General features: G+C 36.2%; 1 long non-coding RNA gene across 2 annotated transcripts in view; it reads right to left on the bottom strand.

Annotated features, from left to right (window-relative positions):
- LOC104912205 overlaps nt 1–21,566 on the bottom strand; it is a 156,620-nt gene extending 135,054 nt beyond the window's left edge. The window contains exons 1-2 of one of the 2 annotated variants that reach the window (XR_002117748.1): nt 21,394–21,566; nt 14,353–14,422 (exon numbers count right to left, since the gene is read on the bottom strand). This is a non-coding gene — a long non-coding RNA (uncharacterized LOC104912205). The remainder of the gene's footprint in view (nt 1–14,352; nt 14,423–21,393) is intronic. The other variant, XR_004160669.1, reaches the window with a different exon arrangement.
- Nucleotides 21,567–22,771: the final 1,205 nt, after the last annotated feature.

Genomic DNA, 22,771 nt, shown 5'->3' with positions numbered 1-22,771 from the left:
GAAAATAAATAAAGGGCTGCTGGCTTTCAGCAAAGGAACTGAATTTTCCACAAGAAGCACACAGCAAAGGGGGAGGAATTCAGCTGGCTGCAGTCAACTTTATGCATATGTTGCATACAGTTTCATTTGTTTATTCCCATGTTTCCTGTGCAGTGCATTTGGGGTGAAGCGCGCAGGGAGAGGAGAGCATCAATTCCTAGCTTTCTTCTCTTTCCATGTTTTGACTAGATAAGCTAACATACTCTTCATAACAACCTGCCTCATCAGCAGCACATATTTCCTTCACTCCTTTCTCATGAGAAGATGCTAAGATTTAATTAAAAAAAAAAAAATGTATATATTGATTCTTAGCTGATGCAAGCCCAAATAGTCATAAATAGTAGACAATGAAGAAACTGCAAGTTACTTTAACTTACAAATGGACAAGTCTTCTTATGAATTTTTTGAGGCAGTTTAAGAACTTTCAATTATTATCATTACTGCCCATCCATTGGAGAAATAAGGAATCCACGCAGAAGAAAGCACGTATTGCAGGATAACTGTTCCAGTTTAAAGCAGTCAGGAAGGCTGTTCAAACTGAACTGCTAGCTTTCCTATAAAGCACATAAGGATTCATCCAGCATTCCATCCTCGTACTAATTGGTTGGAGAAAGCCTCAGCCTACGGTTTCTAGTTTCTTAGTGACACAGTGACCACAGAGCAAGTGTCCCTTGCCCTCTCCTTACAACGGTTGGCCATGTGCCCTACCTCCACACTCGTGCTCCTCACACAAATGCTGCTCAATGCAAACAGTAATGGATTCCAGCACAACGGCACATACGCTATTAACTGCTGTTCATGGACACAGCAACACAAATTCATGCAATACTACAGAACTTGCACTTAGATTTTAAGTATCTTCACAGCTAGTAATTGTATTGAATACATCTCTAAAACCAATTACATGAAAAAAAATGAAACGTGGAATTAAAATATTACAAAAAACTACTAGCTGACAATCTAGCATATGTATACCACACTGTGTTCACTGAACAGTTATGTCAAGCAAAGCTCTGGCCTAATGGTTTCTAAGAGGATTTTCACTTATTTTTAAAAATATCTTCACCAGATGTTTGAAATCACACCAAAATAAAATATTATTCCTTTAATTTAATTTAAAAAAATCCCTTTATGAAGTTGAATTGAAAACATACCAGAAGTTTGAAGTCTCAACAACAGAAGTATTTTTGATAGATATCTGTCATTCCATGAATATACAAAAAAAGTATCACCATTCTCATTCATTCAGACAAAATAAACACAAAACAAAACACAACTATGCATTCTTAGAGATGAAAACCAGATGCAACATTAAAAATTCTCCCTGTATCTTTGAATCCTCTTTCATTCCAACCTTCTTTACTACCTGTCTGAACATATTACCCTTCTGCCAAGGAAACATCCCTAGCTTTGACAGGCACCATCTGAACAGACACTGCTGAAAAGAAAAACATGCAGGATTCACGTCTTCTACAAGGTACATCTATCCAACAGATCAGCATGACTACTGTGGATAAGGACAGTCCTTTCTTTCACTAAATGAGAGATGAAGAGGTCATCTCCACAACAGGATTTCCTTCCTGCTGGTCTGAAATACTGAAAGTAAAAGAGCAGGTCAAATTTTACACTCAATTATGCAAAATACTGTTCCCAGCTTTCTTCTTCTGTATAAAAAACAGGTTGTTCACATGCAAGAAAATGCCAGTGTCACAGATGCCACTTTCCTATTCACTATAATTTCTTATTTTTACAATCTTACTTGAGAATGAAAATAAGTGCTTTGTAAAAATTAACACATACGGACTTGGGGTCAAAAAAAAAAAATCAGCTTTTACCCACAAACTAAAAATATCAAGATTTTTAAAAAGTGTATGTTTTAAACCATTACAACAGATATCTTTCAAAACGAAAGCTAAATGATTTGCAGAATCAACTTTTTGTAAGGGTAGGCAGCGATAGGACAAGGGGAATGGTTTCAAGCTGAAGGAGGAAAGGTTTAGATTGGATGTCAGGGGGAAGTTCTTTACAGAGCGAGTGGTGAGGTGCTGGAACAGCTGCCAAGAGAGGCTATGGATGCTCTGTTCCTGAAGGTGTTCAAAATCAGGTTGGATGGGGGTCTGGGCAACCTGGTCTAGGACCAGATAGAGAGGCTGTTGGCCCTGTCTGCAGCAGGGGTTTGGAACTTAATGATCCTTGTGGCGCCTTCCAACCCAAGCCATTCTATGATTGTGTGATTCCTGTAAAACATCTAACTTGACTATATAAACTATTATTTCCTCCATTTTTGAAACAATAGCTGCCAAATCGTTACTTTTTGGCCAACTCTTTCAAAGGTGAAGTACTCAAAAATACCTTTGGAATTGAGATTAAATTCTACTTTATTTTCAAGTAGGCCTCAGCAGCACTCAGTAGGTCTGGGCAGGTGGCCACACTAGCCCTAAATGCTATGGCAAGTATAAAACACAACCATAACAGCAAAGCACCTTTAAGCAGCATGAATTAGGTTAAAAAGAGTACTGATCATCTGATTGGGATATCCCTGTGCTATGCAACATTGTGGTGTGCAGAAAAACTTCCAGGGATGTAAGGAGGCCTCAGAAATTGAAGATTGGAGGTCTAAATTACTTGAAAATACAGATCAAAATTTGCTACAGAACTGAAAGACATCATATGTTTTTAAAACACATATTTATTTTAAACAAGAGCAGACTCACAGCAAATCATTAGATGTACATAACTAGGAAAAAGGTTTCTCCTGTCCCGCCAACCCCTTCCAGTTTGCTTGGGCTGTTCCTGAAGTACACATTTATTATTTTTGCACAGTGTATTACTTCTCATTACCTCACCGTACTATTCTGAAAACCCACAAGCCTGCTCAATTAGAAAGTAATTCACAGTTCTTTTGCATCTCATCCTTGGTAAACTTTGCATTCATTACTCCCTGAAGTTTGGAATAATCAGCAAATTTGCTGCTTCATGTTTGGATTCCTCTGCTTAGGCTATTCATGGAGATTAGAATGGAGCTAACAAGTGACTTCTCCAAGAATGCATTTAATTCTCCCTGCAGCTAAACCTGTAGTAAATCTCTATGCTTAAGTACTCAGAGCCCACTATTTTAAAAACCTAATTCTTAATCTACCTTCATACTCACATTCTGACTTCAGAAACAATCCTGTGTTTTGAAATCTGCCATGCAGAACACAGCTGTATGTGAACCACAATGGTGCATGCATCACACTGTTATAATCTGAGGTACAAATTTGCTCCCTTGACTTGCACATAGTTCCATATGAAAGACAACTAGTATTGTGAAGGAATTAAAGGAATCTTCAAGGACAATATTACTAGCTGTATAAAAACACCGTACCAGAGAGAAGGAAGTTCTGAGACTTTCCAACAAGCAACATGTTTGAGAATGAAGCACCAGTATCTGTTCAAACAAGAGGTTATCACTGTATCATGAAATTTTCATGTTTTTTAAACAAAATTCTCTGACTCAGAGTGGTACGTTAGACTGAATTGCAGGAAGGACAGTAAGTGACACGTGTAGATACGACATATTTTAAAAATCCTTAGGGATAGACTGAATAGTATAAAGTAGCCACAAAGGGCAATAGCAGAGATTGAATGCACCACTTCTCCCCTGCATTATAAATCTGTATTTACTCTGGGCCATTTCTCAGCTTCACCATTACTCAAGCCCTAAACTTCGTAATTTAGGGACTTGCCCTTCTATTACTTCTGAAACAGCGCAAAGAGACATGAATTCAGACCTTAATGCAGGAAGCTTTGGAGATTATCCAGCTTTAAGGATTGCAAGTAAATCGCTTCTTGCCTGACCATGATACTGCTCGATGTCAGCCCGACCGTGACTACTGGAGCTCCTTTGGGGTAGCATGTATCATTAACAAAGACTGAATAAATAGGAAAGGGAATAAGATGGCATTCTGGTATAACCACAAACAATTACTCCAGCCAGCACTACCTGCTCTTCTATCTATGAAGCTCTCTGAAAGTCTGCACTTCTTTAAGCTTCCATCATGTTCAAGATATCAAAGGTCAGGCAGCCTTTGCTCATTTGCTCCTCTCCAAGGCCTGGTGGCACAACAGTTACTCGTAACACAGAACTCAGATGCGATGACCCAGCAGTGCTTCTGTTTTCAAAACAAGCAAGCTTTTGATTGCTACCACTTAGTTTGGGTGTCCTGCAAACTTGCCTTAAGGCAAGCCCTGAGGATCAGTGGAGCAAAATACAATCTGACTTCTAAGTGAATTTAGAAGCTGATAATTAACACAGTATATAAATATGACAACTACACACCATGTGATTTTTAAGTCCTGACCATTATTAGTGTATGTTAAATAACTTGCTTCAAATGGAAGTAACATCACCATTTAGAGACAATTTTCTGAACCAAGAGTCCCAGTTGCAGCAAGCACAGAACTGCAACATTTGCAGGCACATCGGTAGACTGCAAAATTTAGCTAAAGGAACAGCTAAATGCTATATGATACTACTTTCCAATGCCATCCATACATTTTTCAGGTTGTGTAAGCATACTTAGTTCCTTTTAATATTCTCACAATTCTTCAACCAGCTGTACTAATGTTTCCCACTGGTTTTTCAAGCCAGCAGTCTACAGAACAGCTGTATTTACCTTCTTTTGTTCTTTTTAATCTGCACTGATTATAGAGTAAGCAGCTAACATTTCACTCCTTTCTTCACAATTTCAACAGTTTCCCAGTTTTAAAAACATAACTGCATAATTAGTCCAGTGTATTCGTTATGTCAGAATGGACCATTTAAAACTCTGTTCTTATACCTCCTTTTCCCCTACAAAACTCACACAGCACATTTATTCCTGTAACATAATAATTGTTGCAGGAGAAGCTACCATGAAGTCAGTTCCTACACTGCTATGCACAAAAACATCCTCAGGGCACAAGTGATTGACAAACAGGATCAAGTGGCACGAAGGGACAACATGTCTTTTGGAGTGGTAACATTTTCTGTGTGGGCATTCAGGCTTAGATCTCCTGAGGAACACGAGTACCATGCTGCAGTGATTCTCAGGCCCAGCAGATGTGCACCAATGTACATGTTTCTCATAACAACACAGCATCAAAGACAAAGCATTCGGTTTAATCAGTTTCTGTTCAGTGCAGATTTTATCAAGGAAAGGATCAAAAGCCAGCTACATGGCCATCACTACAACTCCTGCTAGAATCTGCAAAGCAGAAAGGACACCAACAGGTGAGCTGTGCCATAGGACAGCCATGCTCTATGTGTACTCACAGTTACTGACTTTTATCTTGCTCTATATGGGGAAAAAAAAAAACAACTAGAAAGAATAACGGAAACCTCTGAAATGTAGTTATAATCAAGTATTTACATGAAAGTTATTGTAAATATCAATTGGGCTTGAGAGGAATAGAAGCAGCTATGCGTTAAGTTCATATTGTACACACAAGAGAGGTAAAACTACTTCTCACATATGAGAAAACCAGAGTTGAGAGCTATTTCCAAAAGCTGAAGAGACAAGCATATTTGCACAAAAGCTTCTGCACGGTGTTGTGAAATAAATACATGTCTATCTAACACCTTTTTTAGCATCTCAGCTAATTTTGCTCTTCCAGAGCTCCTCAGCCTATTTCAAATTCTAAGGAGTTCTGAAAGTTCAAGACAGCTCTGAAAACCCTTATTTCAGAAGCAAAATGTGTCTTAACAGCAAAAAGACCAGATGAGCTATAACTACTCTACGTGCTGACTATAGCAGCAGAGGCGTCTGCATTTTATTGCTTTGACTCTGATCAAGTGCACGCAATCAATGCGAATTATTACAAAAGAGTTAGGAAATAATTTTGAAAATGTCAAAAACGCAAAAATTTGAAAGTTAGTTGAAGTCAGGATGACTCTATTGATTTTGAAAAGGTTTGTAAATTACACAGAAATATCATCTTGTTTTAAAGTAGATCTCAAGTCTTTTTAAACAACTCTAATGCCATACGCAGTTCCCAGTGCAGTATTTCCTTCCACGAGCTGACCCATTCTTAACCCTTAGCCAGCTATGTAAGCACTTGTTTTCAGAAGCAGGAATAAGGTCCTGTGTTAGTAATGATGTTCTGGGGTCATTCTCTTTTGAAAGCCTTTTAGACCAAGAATATAAGCATGGCCTCACTAGCTATCACCCAATATTCTTATTTTATTTCAAATGCATTCTGAGGCTAGAAAGAAGATACGCTCCTAAAGCTACATAGCCATCACGACAGCTATTGCCACCAGTATTTGATTAAATATCATAGACTCAGCAGAAAACGACCCACAGAGATCCAGTCCAATTCCTAACTCCATGCAGTACCATTCAAAAATCAAACCGTACATCAAATCTTGAGCAGTAGAGGTAAAAGTAGAATAAAATTGAGACTATCTAAATAAAACTTAGAGATATGAAAGAGGAACCAACGTCCTTCTTTCTTCTACGTGTTATTTTAAGATACTCCATGGGTATTGACCTAGGCTGAAGAATGTAATCTTCTGTACTCTGATGATCCCAGCCTGAGCCTTTCATAAGAATGAGGGAGACTCACTCCAGAGTGCTCTGAAGCTTCTAGAATTTCCCCAACCAGAAAGTTGGAGCATGTTGAAACCTCTCAATATGTTAATCGCAGAAGTATACAAAAAAGCAATTTAAAAATACAATCATCACCGTGACAATTTAGTCTTAATAGTAAGAATAGTAAGAAAAACCTTAATCGATCCTGCTTCCAACTGCCCACATCAGATCATTCAGAAATCATACTTTGTTTTTAATTACATTGATAACAAAGAGTAGTAAGAAAATTCTTTGACCTTCTCACAGATTGATCTAGATAAGTAGCAATAATGAGGGAGAAAAAAAAAAAAACAACTACACACACAATCACTCTATTCCTATGAAAACCTGTTATTTTGCCTTGGGTTTACATATTGCTGAAATTCACATTACTGAAATACATGGAAAAACACAAGAGGTACACAGTAGGACCAGCAATGATGTTTCCAGATCAAATCATCAGACTACAATATCTGGGGGTAGGACAATTTTTTCATTTGATAATATATATTTAACATCACCTAAACAAAATAATACCTTATAATTCATAATAATACAGTAGAAATAAATGAAGGACATTGATGGTGATTGGCATAGACAAGGAGAGAAATATTTATGTCTGTGTTGGGCAGCTTTTACAGCAGAGAACATCTTGGCTTCTGCAAGTAGACAGTCAGAGCAAGAGAGCTCTTCTAAGCTCCCTCCCCACCACTTATACTGTAAGTGGAAGGAAAACAGAAAAATAACACTGTAAGGTATAGCTGTTATTTTCTGTTTCATCTTTAATAATTCATCATCCAAGACCTGTCCTAATCTGAAGGAGTTACTGGATCATCAATTTCAGCCAAATTTCACTGTCTTTAAATTTCAGAACTGAAAGCATTTTAAAATGAAGTCCGGAAATTAATAGTGTAATCTTTAGTTATCTGATGCTTACATTGGCTTACAGAATAAATTTGATCTCCTTGAAACATTTAAAATACAGTGAAGCTACATAGGTAGAACGATCACAATTTTTAAAAAGGAAAATATAGTCTTAGTATATTATTAGAAATTTGAATATCCTAATATAGAATTCTTTTTTAGTAAACAGAGCAATTATTGTTGAGGGGATTCAATCATGGTTATTAAAAACATTACAGGTAATTAAAAAAGACCTTAATTGTAAAGATGAGCTCATTTTCTCAAGAATAATATTTTTCCTGTGTTGAAACTATGCCTTTATTTCTATTAACGAGGTGTACAATAATGATTCTGGTCATTTGAAAACTTAAAAGTCTGTAATTGAACAATTATTAGTGTCATGCTGCCTAAGGGCACTACTTGTCAAGAGATTTACATGATGGGCAATTATATCCACTCATCCTTGAAGGATAGATAATATTATCTTCTGATGGAAACAAATTACCCCTTATATCTAAAAAAATAAAAATTAGAAGTTTATCTTCTGTATTTTATTATTAGACCTTCCATACCAAAGCCATGAGAAGATCCATTATTCCGCCATAAAGCATTATCGATTTCACCACATTACAGTATAAAAATACAGCCATTATTGATTCATTATGTTAATTACTCCACCAAACAGAGAGGAAGAAAAAAGAGGCACATTAGTTTATGTCTTAGGCCTATTTTTCCTTCTTTGTGGTTAAACTTTCGTAACACGTACAACTACTACAGAAAGAGACGAGAAAAGAGAGGAAAAGCTTCATGAACAAGTGAATACACAAATCTCTGCTGTATTTAATTAAAAGCTTACTCTTTATTACTTAAATCTGTCTTTAACAGATTGTCGTTTTAAAAAACACAGACATCCAAATCCATCCATTCTTTCTTCACAGCTTTTCACGTCATCAGAAAGAAAACATTACTCCCACCCTTTCCTCCCCTCCTCCATCTGTATCTTTATCTCCCATACATTTATAAGGAGGGGAAAAAGAACAACAACAACCAGAAACACACCAACAAAAACACGCAACACTTTTGCAATCACCTCAAATAAGAAAGGCTATTGGTGGACTCCCACAGCATTACGTATTTTGTAATGTCCAAACCCTAAAGCAGGGTTAAAAAAAAAAAAAAAAAAAAAAGCTTTGTAGATCTTTGTAGATTACCTGCAATGATTTCTAAGTGCAGAGGATATTTATTTTCTGTTGCCTTTTTCAACAGAGTGACTAAGATCGGGGAACCTGATCAGACCTAGTAGGTCATGATTTGAAGGAGAAACAATTAAGTGGAAGAGCTTCAGATCCTGGCAGGACACCAATCCAATGCCTGAAGGATACCACAAAGGAACAGAGGTGTTTAGGTGGTGCTTTTTCCCCCTTCTATCTCAAGTGAAAAGTGATTAGTTCTGGAACCATTTATTAAGCCTTCACATTGTGTGCTAAAACTACCACCTGTCCCTGGGGAGATGAACTGCAAACTGGCAATCTTACAATAGATTTTCAGACCAGAAAGGTCCATATGTCTCCTTAAAACATTTCCAACACAGATAATCAACTTAGAATTCTCTTGGAAGGCCAAAACCCAGAAACGCAGTCTGCCACAAAGAGAGCAGAATGATCTACAGCATTGCAAACATCCTGTGCTTTACTACAGAGAAAATAAACCAGCAGAGCCATCCTCTTGTGGTAGACAGGGCAGCGTTGAGCTGGTACTAACACACAGCTTGTTCATTATGAGCAATCAGAATCTGGGTGTAATTAGGAAATGAAAGGAATTATTTATTACATCAAGATTACTTCAACTGCTCAGTGCTTCACAGGAAGATAAAACATGGCTAGCGACTGTCCCAAACCAGTCTGAAGAGCCACTTTAGACATAAGAAGAAGAAATCTGTCACTCATTATCTTCAGCAGCCCAAAGGAATTGAGAACCAAGGCTGTACGTTCTCCTTTTGGAAGGCTTAATCCACATGTTTCATTGACACGCTGCTATTATCAAAGCCTGAAATGTTCCTCGTGTATTATTACTCGCATTAAATAAAACACAGTGGTAAACACTTCATTCTTTTCACAAATTCTGTTCCCATCAGCTCAACTAATATTGTTTTCTTCTTGTCAAGTTTCAGCAAATAGCCTGCTAAAAAGCTATCTGCAACTTAATTAAAATACACATTATTAATGTCATGTTTGTATGAAAAGTCTTCGGCAAAATAAGTAGCCTCTAGCTTTTGAAGCAATTGCAATTAAGTCTGTCAATATGCACTAGTCGTAGAAATGCACGATGAAAACAAGACTAAGTGAAGCAATTTGACCTGTTTCAACCTCCTCTGCATAAAATACCATTTCACACAATATTTCATCTAAAAACCACCCTTGGATTAATTACCAGCAACTGTCAGTTGCACAACTGAATGTAAAACTAAAGGTGCTAAGTAATTTAAGCTAATTTTATTTCAACAAAATGGGTAAAATCCTGTCTTGATACATGGTACCCTTTACCACTAATTTCAATAAAACTTTATTTTCTTTGGATTACAGAACAAATGCTAGTTTAAATGCAGTATAAGCAGTGGCCACTGCATTCTTAAGTGAAAGCACCCCAGAACTCCAAGACTCACACTTCAAAACATCTTTTGGGGTTAAGAGTTCCCAGTGCCACCCCTTAATTTTATAAATCCTCTCTGCACTTCCATAAGGAGAAGAGTTAGCTATTTTCCCTGGATGCTTTACCAGGGAAATGCTTTATCATTTTTGTATGATGATAATAGACTTTTTTAAGGTTCCAGCAGACAGCATTGCCTGTAGTACCAAAGAAGTTTAGCAACCATATCTGCAGCAGAGGTCACTGTGAGAGGGAAGGTGCAGAACCACCCTGTAAGCTCCTGGCATGGAAATGCAAGGGAACAGATGCACAGCCATCCTGCTGAATGCACGTGTCTGACAAGTCTATGGAAAAGTTCTTCATTCTCTGTCCTTGTGACTATCAACACAGCTTTATTTTTTGAACTACATAAAATAGTAAATATTATTTAAAATGAAATTATTATGCAATTTGGAGTGATAAAACATTAAACTGCTGGCATAAAGGCATTTAAGTAGAACATTTCAAAGCAGATTCAGTTATTTTGTTTTTATTTTTCAAATAAAAGGTGCTACAATTACTGCTGAGCTTTTGTTATTTTGAAATTCCCATATTGAGCTCAGAGGAAACACACTTCAAAGCACCTACTTTTCCCAGGGATGGAAATCCCAAGAGCCAATCTGCTCCTCTGTTAGTAAATGCATATCATAATAAATGGACAGGCACTAAGTCTGGGTTGCCTGCTAATTTTTAGTTGATTTAATACTGTCTGTATCTCACTTTTACTCCACATTTCTACCAGAGACCTCTCAGACCTTGTGACCAATTACATTTTTATTCTTTGTTGAGACATACGGAAAAAAGCATCTATATTTAAGACTGATTTCTTCAGCAAAATAATAATTGTAGAAATTGTTTTTGATTTGCAGATATGAAAACTTGTTACTATGCAACATGTTTGGACTTACTGTAAGACCAGAAGCAGATTCCTGTACCCAACCTCACTAAGTAGCCATGCTAGGAAGATGTTATTAACAGTCACAACTGTGAGCATTTAAACAGTGTTAGAAATAAGATGCAGGATTTTCTACTTAGTGAAATCTCTTGTGATTCCATCAGCACTTCTTTCAAATGCTCTCAGGGTCAAATCTTGCCTACACTATAATTTCTATCAATGCTATCTCTGGTAGACACCGCAGGACCTGGCCTTCACAATACAATTATAAGCAGATGCAACGTGATGATGACATTCCAAGTACCTTCTGTAACAACCAACATGCAGAGTTCTGAGAAACTGTGAGTAGAACGAGGTGTGAGAAACTTGGGAAAGGCATGGTCTCTTCACAGTTTGGCATGACAGTAATAGACAAAACGATTTTGTATTCCCTGATTTATGAAAGTACAGGAACAAGGAAAACATCCACTAAATACTACCCCATGAAACAAACTCACAAGAGCTTAAAGTATGTGTTTGGCCTCACTGGGTTTTTTTTTTTTTTTTGTTTTGTTTTGTTTTTTTTCCAAAAACAAACTTCTAGCACATTATATGCTATTCTAGACCCAGTGAATACAAAGACATAACTCTTGTTGATTTCAAAGCCACCGCATTAGATATAATTTAATAAATGTTCAAACACCGTTTGATGGTATGACAAAATACTCAAAATTTGCAAATATAGAACAGACTTATGGGGTTAGAAACAAATTAATTCCTCAGATACCTCTTAAAAGATTAAATCAGTGCCTTTGTAGTTCACAGTTGTGATGCTGGTCAATGCTTCTTATAATATGAATGAGATGGCAGGCCATTTTATAATTAAAGATGAGAAGATCTTTGAGAAAATGAGACCTTGTTTAGGTCTTTTAATTATGCTTCATCTTTACATTCACTCATGAGGCCAGAACCAGTTGGAAATGTGGAAACATGTATTTGTGGAATACATATAAGTATGCATAGTATGAAAATTAAAGTAGATTAATGCAAATAAAGACCAAAAAATTAATCTTTCATTGACTGTAGAAGATTAAGCTTAGATGTTACAATTTAAAGCAGTAAAGAGACAGAATTCATTTTATGACTTCCATTAGTCAAGTATCTGCACATACTCTTAAATAACAGTAAATTAGCAATGACAATTTCTGTAATTTGAGCACTGTAAAAATCTAAGAGTTTAATGCATATGACACATCTTAATATTGCTTGTTTCTCACTTAAAAAATTTTTGATTGACATTTTGCTGTGAATAGCTAATGCATATATCCATAATGAAGCATAAAGTTTTCCCTCTCATACGAATTCAATTATCTGCAAGAGCCATTAAAAACAACCCCCAAATAATTAATATTACATTGGTAAAGAAAGTCATCTTAAATCAGAACAAAATGAAATTTTCACACCGTGAAATTATTATAAAAGACCAATTTCAGTGAGCTGCCCCTGATTACCGTAGTACCATACTTAGGAACAATGAAGGTGAAATTAAGTGCTGAGAATGAAAACCCTACCTGCAAAAGATGGTATCAAGGAAAATACTGCGTACCCCAAACATAAGTTCAGTAGTCCCTTCAAAAGAATCCTTGAAAAGAGACTTTGGATATCTCTTTTTCCCCAGATTGCCTGATTACTGATAGCCAATTGTGAAAGATGGGTTATAACTTTAAAGTTTCATTTTCACTGGTAAGAAAATGTAGAAAGGCTTTCAGAAGAAATCTAGATTTTCACTTTTATTAAATGCTCCCTTCAAACATATATTCACAGGAAGATGGATTCCAAGCTGTTTCCATGCCTTGAAAAACTTATATTAAACATTTTTCACTCTGCCAGAGGAGCAATGCAAATAATATATATCTTGCAGAATATCTGAATGGGCAGACATCCACCTTTGCTGAAGTATATATTTGGCTCCCATAGAGAATAATGCACTTTTTCACATTCTAAAACTGTTCACGCATCCTGATAATGTATTAGTGCAACAAATACTTTTTATGGAATAAAATATAATCTTAATATTTCCTAAAAAGAAGACAGTAAAATTACTATTTCAGACTAAGGAGTGTCCTTACTGAAGCGATATTTGAGATGAGAAAACTTCCTCCTGTCTCAGACCTATCAGTCTATTTTTTCTGACAATGCGCAAAGCAATCAAGTCGAAGTCCATCCTAACAGGGAACTATGAAATTATACTAAAAGACTTCACTGAAGTGCTGGTTTCATAAACTAATGAAAAAAATAATTAAAAACATTTTATGAAACTAAGTACGTATAACCTAGACGTAGGCACATAAGTTACAGTCTATTAAAATATAACAGTTGATTTTTTTTGACACTATTTCAGTATCACTGTAACAACAAACATCAGGTAGAAAAATCTCTCACAATAATGAACATGCTGAAAAGAAAGGGAAAGCTGGATTAAAACTTCATAGAATTTTATATATATTTATACATATATATAAAATATAAATATATATATTATATATTATATATAAATACTCAAACCTCTTCCCATGCATACAGAATGGTCAAGCTCACATTCCTTGTGATCTCCTGGGTAGTTAGAATGCCAATGTCGTACAAATCCCAATGAGACAATATCCCTGTTCTCTGAATTACTCTCGTCATTCAGAAGATGTAAACAGGGTTTTATTTGGTAAGACATTTATGTGAGAAAGCATAGAATGACAAAGTTTTATAGAGAACTGCAAGAAATACGTAATGTTTGGCTTATGCATCAATCTAAATCCAGAATTGTTTATACCTTCAGATTCAAAACAAATCTAACAACAAGCTTTCAAGTATCCTGAATAAACTCAATTTCTCCTTCACCTCAAGGGAAGAAATAGCTTTGAGTTCTTCACTAGTTTATACATTGCATGATAATTTTATCTGGCCTACACGAGTTTAATGCATTCTCATACTTCCAGAAGCATTGTACATCTCTTATTTTCAGTATGCAACTCACCAGAACTAGAGCAGAATGGGATCAAACACTCTGTGGGCTGCAAAATGTTTAATTATTTTGAATAATATCGTATTCATTGGATTAAAAAGAACCCTAAAGTTTAATTCTTTCTTACAAGTGAAGGAAAACATACAATGTTTGTTCTGCGTTCTCTGAGATGTACTTAAAGGCTTTCAAAAGAAACCTTGCTAAAAACCTTGAGGTTCAAAAAATTAAAAAAGCATACTCACATTGTGGTGAATGACAAGAAGCAAGATTCACTCTGCCCACAAAGAGAGGCTTCTGGCTAGGGGCAACAGGCTGCAAGAGAAGGAAACCAAACTTTAATTTCTTAGACTGGACACTGTTAACTAGTAAAAACTTTTTCAAACTTCCTCATAAGTAGGTGGTTACTCAACAAAGGACAGAGCTGTTGTCAGCATTCCAAACATGCTAGACCACGTACTATATAATTGTTTTGATTTTTTTCATAATTCAAGACAAGCAGGGCTAAATCTGGATTGTTTTTTCTACTTAACTCTGTGCTTTGACTGACCTTCTGATTAAATTTGCTGCAGTAAATTTCCCATTAATATTAAATGACACTTAAAATACTACCTCTGAACACCAGAGTTAGTTTTCCATGAACTCTTGATGATTTCTGTTCTCCAGTTATTTACTTAACCTACTAGCACAAAAATACCCAAAACCAATATCGTCACCAGCCTACCAATTTCAAAACTGGCTGAATTGTAAATACATGAAGCATCACAGTACTCAGATGATAGAGACAAAAAAAAAAACCTTATTTGTTTGCCATTGTTAGTCCCGCCTCATTGATTTGTTGACTATTAACAGCATTACCCAGTCACAAAAAAAAGTTATTTTCTTTTAATCAGAGTTTAAAATGTAGATTTTTGAGAAGTCACAAAGCCCAGTTTCCAAATCTCCATGTGACATTTTTGATGCTTATTAAGAATAAAACTATTACAAAGAAAAGCAATTAACTTTCAGGTTAATAAGCAAGGGTCTTTCTCCTCCACACAGAAACTTGATTTTGGAATTTTTCTAAACCTCTGTCAAATATTGAAAAATGGGCAACCAAAGAGAAGCAGAAATGAGTCTAACAGAAATGCTCAATTTTGGGAGAAGCAGTGATGAAGTCCGTAAATTTTACTCTTTCTTTCATAGCAGGAAAGAAAGTGTAATTCATCAATTAGATAATACTGAAGAGAAAATTATTATACAATATTCAAGACCCTCCTACATATTTTCTATTAACATATGATAGCAAAAAGGGACGTCACGATGCTGCTTCAGAAGTCATAATACTGCAGTTAGTATTCCGTGAGCCTTTTTATCCCACAGAATTCAGTAGATACGTGCAAGTGTATAGAGAGAAAAGGTGTCAACAAAATGCTTATGCATACAAATGGAGAAATAAGAACAGATGAAGAAGTGCTTACAAGAGCGCTGGGAAGCCTCCCCATGGGCAGTCCCCAGCAGAAGGGCAATGGTAGTGGAATGCCCCCATTTTGTACACACATGCTTATCACATGCCCATTCTGCACACAAACCAGTAGGGCATTTTCTGTACTACATGAGGAACTTTAAGCATTTTAACATGTATTTTGATAATACATGCAAGTTGAAGTCTGAAGGTTTCCAGAAGTCAATAGTTTGGCTTTCACAAACAGTGTGGCGTACAAAGCATATGCAGAAGTGCAAGCAAATAAATGACATGTTGAATTGCCTTAAGAACATCCACTGGATAATTTTATTTTAGAGGAATAAAAGGTTAAGCCTCCAATACCCACGAGATATCTAGCCTCGCCACTGGTAAGAAACATGACTCAAAGAACAGCCTAGCTTAACAAGAAATTTGGGTCACAAGTAGGGCGAAAAAAATATATCAAAAAAGATAGCTCATTCAACATCCAATCAACAGCACCTCACGCCCTGATGCCTTCAAAAATAGTAATAAATGAAAGTATGGGATGCTGCAGACTTATTTCAGAAGAAACCCTTGGCTCAGTAGTGATACATTAAAGTGATATTTTTGAAATTATTTATGCTTTCTTTTAAAGGAATAAGCTACACCTTAGTAGTAGTATATGAAGAACAGTCTGTTCTGTATTTCCTGTATCTGGTTATAATCCCAAGACGCAACCTTTTAGAAAATCCTTGCAAGTCAAGTACCTCCGTCAAAATTATCATTGTGTTTAGGTTTTGGATAAGCAAATATTTTCATAATAACCTTAAACCAATTGATTTTTTCAGTTTAAGAATCGGGAAGAAAAAAAAAAGTGTTTTTATAGCAGACCTTAGGCACTGAATCATGATTAGAGAATCAAGCAAGCGTCAAAACGTTCACAGTACCACAGGCTATTTTCTTCTCTGCTTCCGATTCCTGGACAGTTATTACTTTTGACAAAGAATTATAGAGAAATATTCCTCCAGGTATTTGAAATGTAATGAGACATTCATTATTAACAGAATTTTTTACCTTGTTGAGAGTGTTGTGTCAGAAAGTACCTTTCAGGGAGCTTGAGGGAAAAGAGCAAGGCAGACTGCTGGACACTATGTATGTTCTGCCAGAGGTCTAAAAGATCATCCAGCTCTATTTTTTTAGATTCATTATTTATTACAACTTTAATTTTTTGCGGCTGCCAAACATTTTCTCATTTTACAAAGTAATCTACAGAAATAGTTGGCTAAAAAGCTTGCTCTGATATTAACAAGTAAGCTTGTTCCTTCACAGGTGAATACATACACTTATGCACACTCCTCTACTTTTTTCTATTTTGTAGCATATTGCAGGTCATAATTTAATTGAAAGACTGAAGGTCATATCAAATTATTTTTAAATTATTTTCATATCTAACCTGCCTAATGCCAGTAAGAAATTAAAAATATATATAGATGCTTCAAGTATTTAGTAATACATTTTTTGCCCTTACTATTATCAAGGGTTAGTTATGAGAACACTTGAGGAGTGACTTGCCACTCCATCTGACAGACACAGGACTCTTCCATACACCTGTTTCCCAAAACAGCACTAAATTTAGTTGATTGACTTTGACTATGCAACAATAATTTTGATAGAGGAGGCACGAGCCAGAACCAAGTAATCTGAGAAAACATCAGATTCTTTTACAAGAAGAAATTGTAGCCTGATACATAACATCTCATGATTTGGTGGTAAATTTTATTCACTCCAAGTGTAGGCATTGGATCATTTATGCGACTAACACTGAAAAATGAAACCAACTGCACTTGGAGTGAATGTATTAGAGTCTAATTCTAAATAGTTTAATGGAGCAGTTCTCTGCAAGTTAGTTAATAACACTGTCAAGAAACTGTACTCTAAATCCAAAGTATTGTTTTCCAGCTATTGGCAGTAAACAGTTGAGGAAAACAGTTTTAGTTATCTTGAAATTGAGATTTTCGGGCATAAAAAAGCCGTTAAAATCAAATGCCTTATGTTTCTTACAGCTTTTATAATGTGGTAACGTGGTCTTGTTCTTTAATCTGGAAAGTTTTCATGTTCATAACATAGCAGACACATTTGACCCCGTTCCTATTAGAAATAAGAGTTAAATATAACTGATTTAATTTCAAATGAGTATAGCTTTCCACAGGAGACAGTGTCGGGACAGGTTTTCCCTTGCTATTGCTTCTGCAATAGTAGAGGCAATTTGAGTCACTCAAATCCAGAGCTCTATATGCTGATATACCTCAACACCCTCACATCAGAACAGTTGAATTAAAAAAAAAAAAAAAAAGTGTTATATATATATATATACACACACACACTATATACATGTAATACATACATACACACACACACAATATATATATATTATATACTTTATTTATATATATAATATAATATATATATATTTCAAGATTTCAGGATTGTCAAAGCCACTTGCAGATGCACAAGGCTATCAGACATCTCATCATAATGATCATGATTATGGTCCTTTTTCCATCACATTGTGATAGAAAAATTGAATATCACAAATAAGAAATCTTCGATTTATAGTACATTATTTACAGCTATATGCAGTAATATCATAAAACTGAAACATCTATTTTACCCTTTAAATGCGTTTTGATTTCTGTTTTAGAAAAGTTAAACAGCTGTTTCATCCAATACTTGTTGATATTAAAACTCAGGAACATTTAATGCGTACAGTAATGTTTATGACTGAGCACCACTCTACCAAATAAAAGAAAAAGGAGCACAAAATAATTCAATACTAAAAAATGAAAATGAAGAGTACCATCATACATGTGTTACAAGGAAGTGGAGGGGAGTAAGCCTTGGAAGTCACTACAGATAAGAGGTCTAAAAATACAGTCCAATCTTTTATAGATAGAGACAATATTTTTATTAGACCAACAGGAATGAAAAAAGCATGATTTCTGACATGCAAGTAGTTGTTAAGATCTGAAACAAAAGAAAAAATTAAAAAGTGAAATGAAATTAAGACATTGAGATCAATTACTCTGAATTTCATTAAATATGTATTAAACTATCTAGGAGAAGAGGAAGGTGTGCTTGGAGAGTCAAAGAGACTCATCAGGGAGGAGAAGTAAGAGGTCATTGCCTTCCAGGGGATAGAACTAGATGTAATTTATACCTTGTGGACAAAGGTGACCTTAAGAGTTGATGGGAGTGGGCATGGGATTGGGACTTGCAGTAATAGACCAGTAAAACAAAATTTCCAGTGAATCTATGTTTTTGTCATCTACCAAGTTATGAATCCAAATTGCCAGACTTTGAAAAGTATTTTATAGGTCACTCCCTAATTAAGTCAGAGCAGTTTCTTCCAACCTGAATTTTGCTTTGAAGTTTACTGCTTCTGTTTCAGAACTGAAGAACTACTTACATGCCCAAGAGCTTATCTGCTTTTTTTTTCCCAGCTATACTTTGTTTAATTAAAGAAATTACCCCACCTGTAAATCTGCTCCTAATTAGCAGCTTCGTGGATTTGCTGATGGCAATTGCAAGAGTGGATCATTCCACTGCTATCAAACCAACAGGGAATTAAACTAAACCTGCTGACACGTCACTTCTTCATTTAAAAGATGCAGTAACACCTTTCCCTTTCTAACAAGACTAAGACAGAAAATTCTGCCCTACAAGAACATAATGTTCCTGTGAGATTCAAAGAGTTCAGCCCTCTTATGTTGTAGTGGCTGCAGAACAAAAAGCACTGTAATTTAAAAATCGCTAAGTTTCTCTGACTTGCAGGTGCCACAAACAAAGAAGAGATGAGACAGAAGAACTAACATCTGGAAAAGAATAAATTGAAACTGTTCTCACTGAAGAATAATCTGCTTTTAGCAGAATGGAACAGGACATAAAACAGTAATGTTGGAATAGACAAAGTGAGAGCAAGTGTTGAGTTGATTGGTATACTGTCGAAGTGAGCAGATCTCCATAGTAGGTATGTATTCCCTACAGAATATACACTGAGATGTCAATCACAGACTTTTCTCACTCTTGGGATTTGAAGATTTCAACTGAAGTTTGTATCTCCACTTTAAAGCCAAAGCCAGAAGACTCAAAGGGCAAACCACGCAGATGGAACATCACACGTGATGCAAAAAACAAGTGAATTGTTTGTTGTAGCACTGCATGCTTAAAGACTTATGCAGAGCATAAAACAAGAGATGCTATGGAGCTCACCTAAGAGACTGCCACGAAAAAGAACTTTGTCCACCCACTCTCCAAAGAGAAGTAAATCTATTATTAGGGAACAGCACTTCCAAAACTTTAAGTGACATTTCCTCCAGATGCTTTCAAACTTTCTTTTCTCACATACCACTAGTTTTCACTACATCAGTAGGGGGTGAGAAAGGGATCATACAGATGTTCAGTTGTGAAACTTCAAAATAAGAGAGATATTAAGCTTCATGAATACTTTTAAGCAGTTGTACAGAAGATAATACATAACAAAGACTTGACCTACTACTTTATTGTAGGAAGGAAAAAAAGTTCAGCATTCAAACAGTAAAAAGAGAAGTATATGTTCAAGAGCACAGAGTGCAACCATGCAGCTAGAACAGTCTAAACTAAACCCCTTCTGAAAAATCACAACAGGTGTGCACAGCAAAAGACATCACTGAGAAGACCAATAAATAAAGCAGCTCATGTTTCAGTAAGCATCTCTTACAAGGTGGTGTATTAAAGCTGAGTCCTTGCACAGTACAACAGAGAGACCATGTCCTCCCCTCGCAACTACCGCGTACTTTGAGTTCAACAAGTCAAGTAATCATTGTAGCAATTTAGAAGTTTACTACAAACTCAATCTCACGAATCACAGGCTCAGAAGACTTAGTAAAAACAGCCCATATCTCTTTTGGCATCGTAAAAGGAATTGTACAAAGCGTCCTCTTGGCCACAGAGCATGTGGAAGGATAGCTCCTGAACTCATCTATCAGTGATGCTTCACCTCCCATATGCCATTTATTTGTTTGTTTGTTTTTTTATTTAATACAATAAATAGTGAATCCGTGCATTAGTTCTTATTTTCAAATGTGTTTAAGTCCTTAACTTAATTATCCTTAATTATGGATCTAATTGTAAAAAGTATTGCTTGTGCTGCCATTTCTTCTGATAGTGTTTCTTGAATTAAAAAAAAAAAAAAATTAAACTCTTCATTAAAATTCAATTTGTGTATTATTGGGTCAACAATGGCTCATCCTCAAGCACAAACTCTGAAACTCGATGCACTATAATTTCTCTAATGCACAGATTCAGAGAGTACAATCTGGATGCATCATTCAGCATTTGGGAGCATGGGAGAGCTGTGCATTCTTTTTCTCTTAATAATAAATACATGATATTAAGCTTTTGAAATGGCTGAAGAAATGTGCTGTAGAATCCAGTGATTCCAGAGTGAGAGCTGATAATACTGATTTAGAATATTAGTCTGAAAAAAGAGAAGGAAAAAATAACAACCTATGATTACAGTCCTCACTTGTCATACATAAAACACTAAACACCTTTGATTATTAGGTTAAACAAACAGAAGCACGGTAACCTCATCTGTTCAAGCTTTCTATTAAAAATAACAACGAAACAAAACAAATGAAACAAAACACAGAAGACGATTGGATAAACACAATACAGGTGATAAAAATTACTCATTTCAACTGCAAATATGGAGCTTCTCTACCATTTTCTTTCCTCCCGTAAGAATGGTTCTTGGCAATACACAGGTAAAGAATACGCAGGTAGGCCAGTAGCCATGTACAGAAAGAAGAGAAGAACTCACCCAACTGGTGAAGGGAATCTGTAGCTACGCAGCACTCCTCCTCAAGAAGCAGCCTAGCTCCAAGTGATATTCTCCTTTCAGTGGCCAGCCCTTGTATGAACCCAGAGTGATTGCACCCTGGGCCCACCCTTTCTAGTCACTTGGGGAGCACAGGTGCAAACGATTTGCTTGCACTCCCTAGCCAGCCACACCCCTTTACCAGGTGCTCAATCACCACAAGCCCTGCAGCTGAGAACAGAAGATCCATATCATTAGCAATATATCGGAGAGACATAACACTGCTGAAACACTCCATCCATCACCTCGCTGTGCTCACACCGACTGTTTGGTCTTCCTCGACTTCAGTAAACACTTCTGCTCCGTACACCCTTCCAAGTCGCTCTGTCAGACTGCCCCTCTGCTGCCATCTGTCACATGACAACAAAACGTAATGGGATAGTGGTGGGAAGGTTCAACCTCTACTGCCATCCCACCAACACCTGCCTCTGACATCATGGGCTAACATCAAGAAATGGAAGGCACTACTTTCGGAGCAGTCCTTGTATTCTTTTAACTTGCCAGTGTAAGTGACAGAAATGTTGTTACATCTAGCACAAGGTATCAGCTTGCGCTTGACTGACAACACAGAAGCTGAAAGATAACATTCAGGAAAAACTACATAGATTACTTTAGCATATGTATCTGTCTATATTTTAATTTCATAGGGTTTTATTGTAGTGTTTCTCATAAAAGATTCAAATTTGAAATTCAGAGTGTCTGGAAACAGTTTAAGCAGGCACATACGCTGTATGTAATCACTGAGGACCCTGTACAACAGGGGAAGCTCAAGAAGCAAAACAAGAGCAGCCTTACTAAAGCCATCTGAAGAGAGAGAGGGGAAAAAAAAACAACCATACAAGCAAAAAAATCACAAAGACATTTCAGCCTGCATTTAGGTGTTTACTAGCTGGGGGACTACTTCGCTTTTAGAAACAAAAACAACTCCAATGTGAAGACTAGTATTCATTCAACATCAGTATACTACATGAATACAGTATTTGGACTGTCTCTACTGAAGCAAAGAGAATGCTCAGCGTAGGACACGATGCTGTCCATGATTGTGGAAAAATTTCAGAGGAATCCAGGCTAATATTCATGAATGTAAGGTCATGTACAGTGAAAGAGGAAAGAGTCACATCTATTTAACAGTTGGTCAATGCCTTAAACCAGCACAGAACTTCAAACAGGATTTAGTCAATGACTAACATCAGCTTCATCACTTCAATAAAGAACAAGACACATTAAGTTTGAAAGCTTGCTTCCAAACTGGTCACTTCAAAGTGAGTTGTTACTGCTGACTGCCCTTAGCAAATAGAGTATTTAATATTATATCATTTTG

This window comes from Meleagris gallopavo, chromosome 9 (assembly GCF_000146605.3).
Source record: "Meleagris gallopavo isolate NT-WF06-2002-E0010 breed Aviagen turkey brand Nicholas breeding stock chromosome 9, Turkey_5.1, whole genome shotgun sequence".
Taxonomy (NCBI): domain Eukaryota; kingdom Metazoa; phylum Chordata; class Aves; order Galliformes; family Phasianidae; genus Meleagris; species Meleagris gallopavo.
This window is presented reverse-complemented; position numbering and strand designations above follow the sequence as displayed.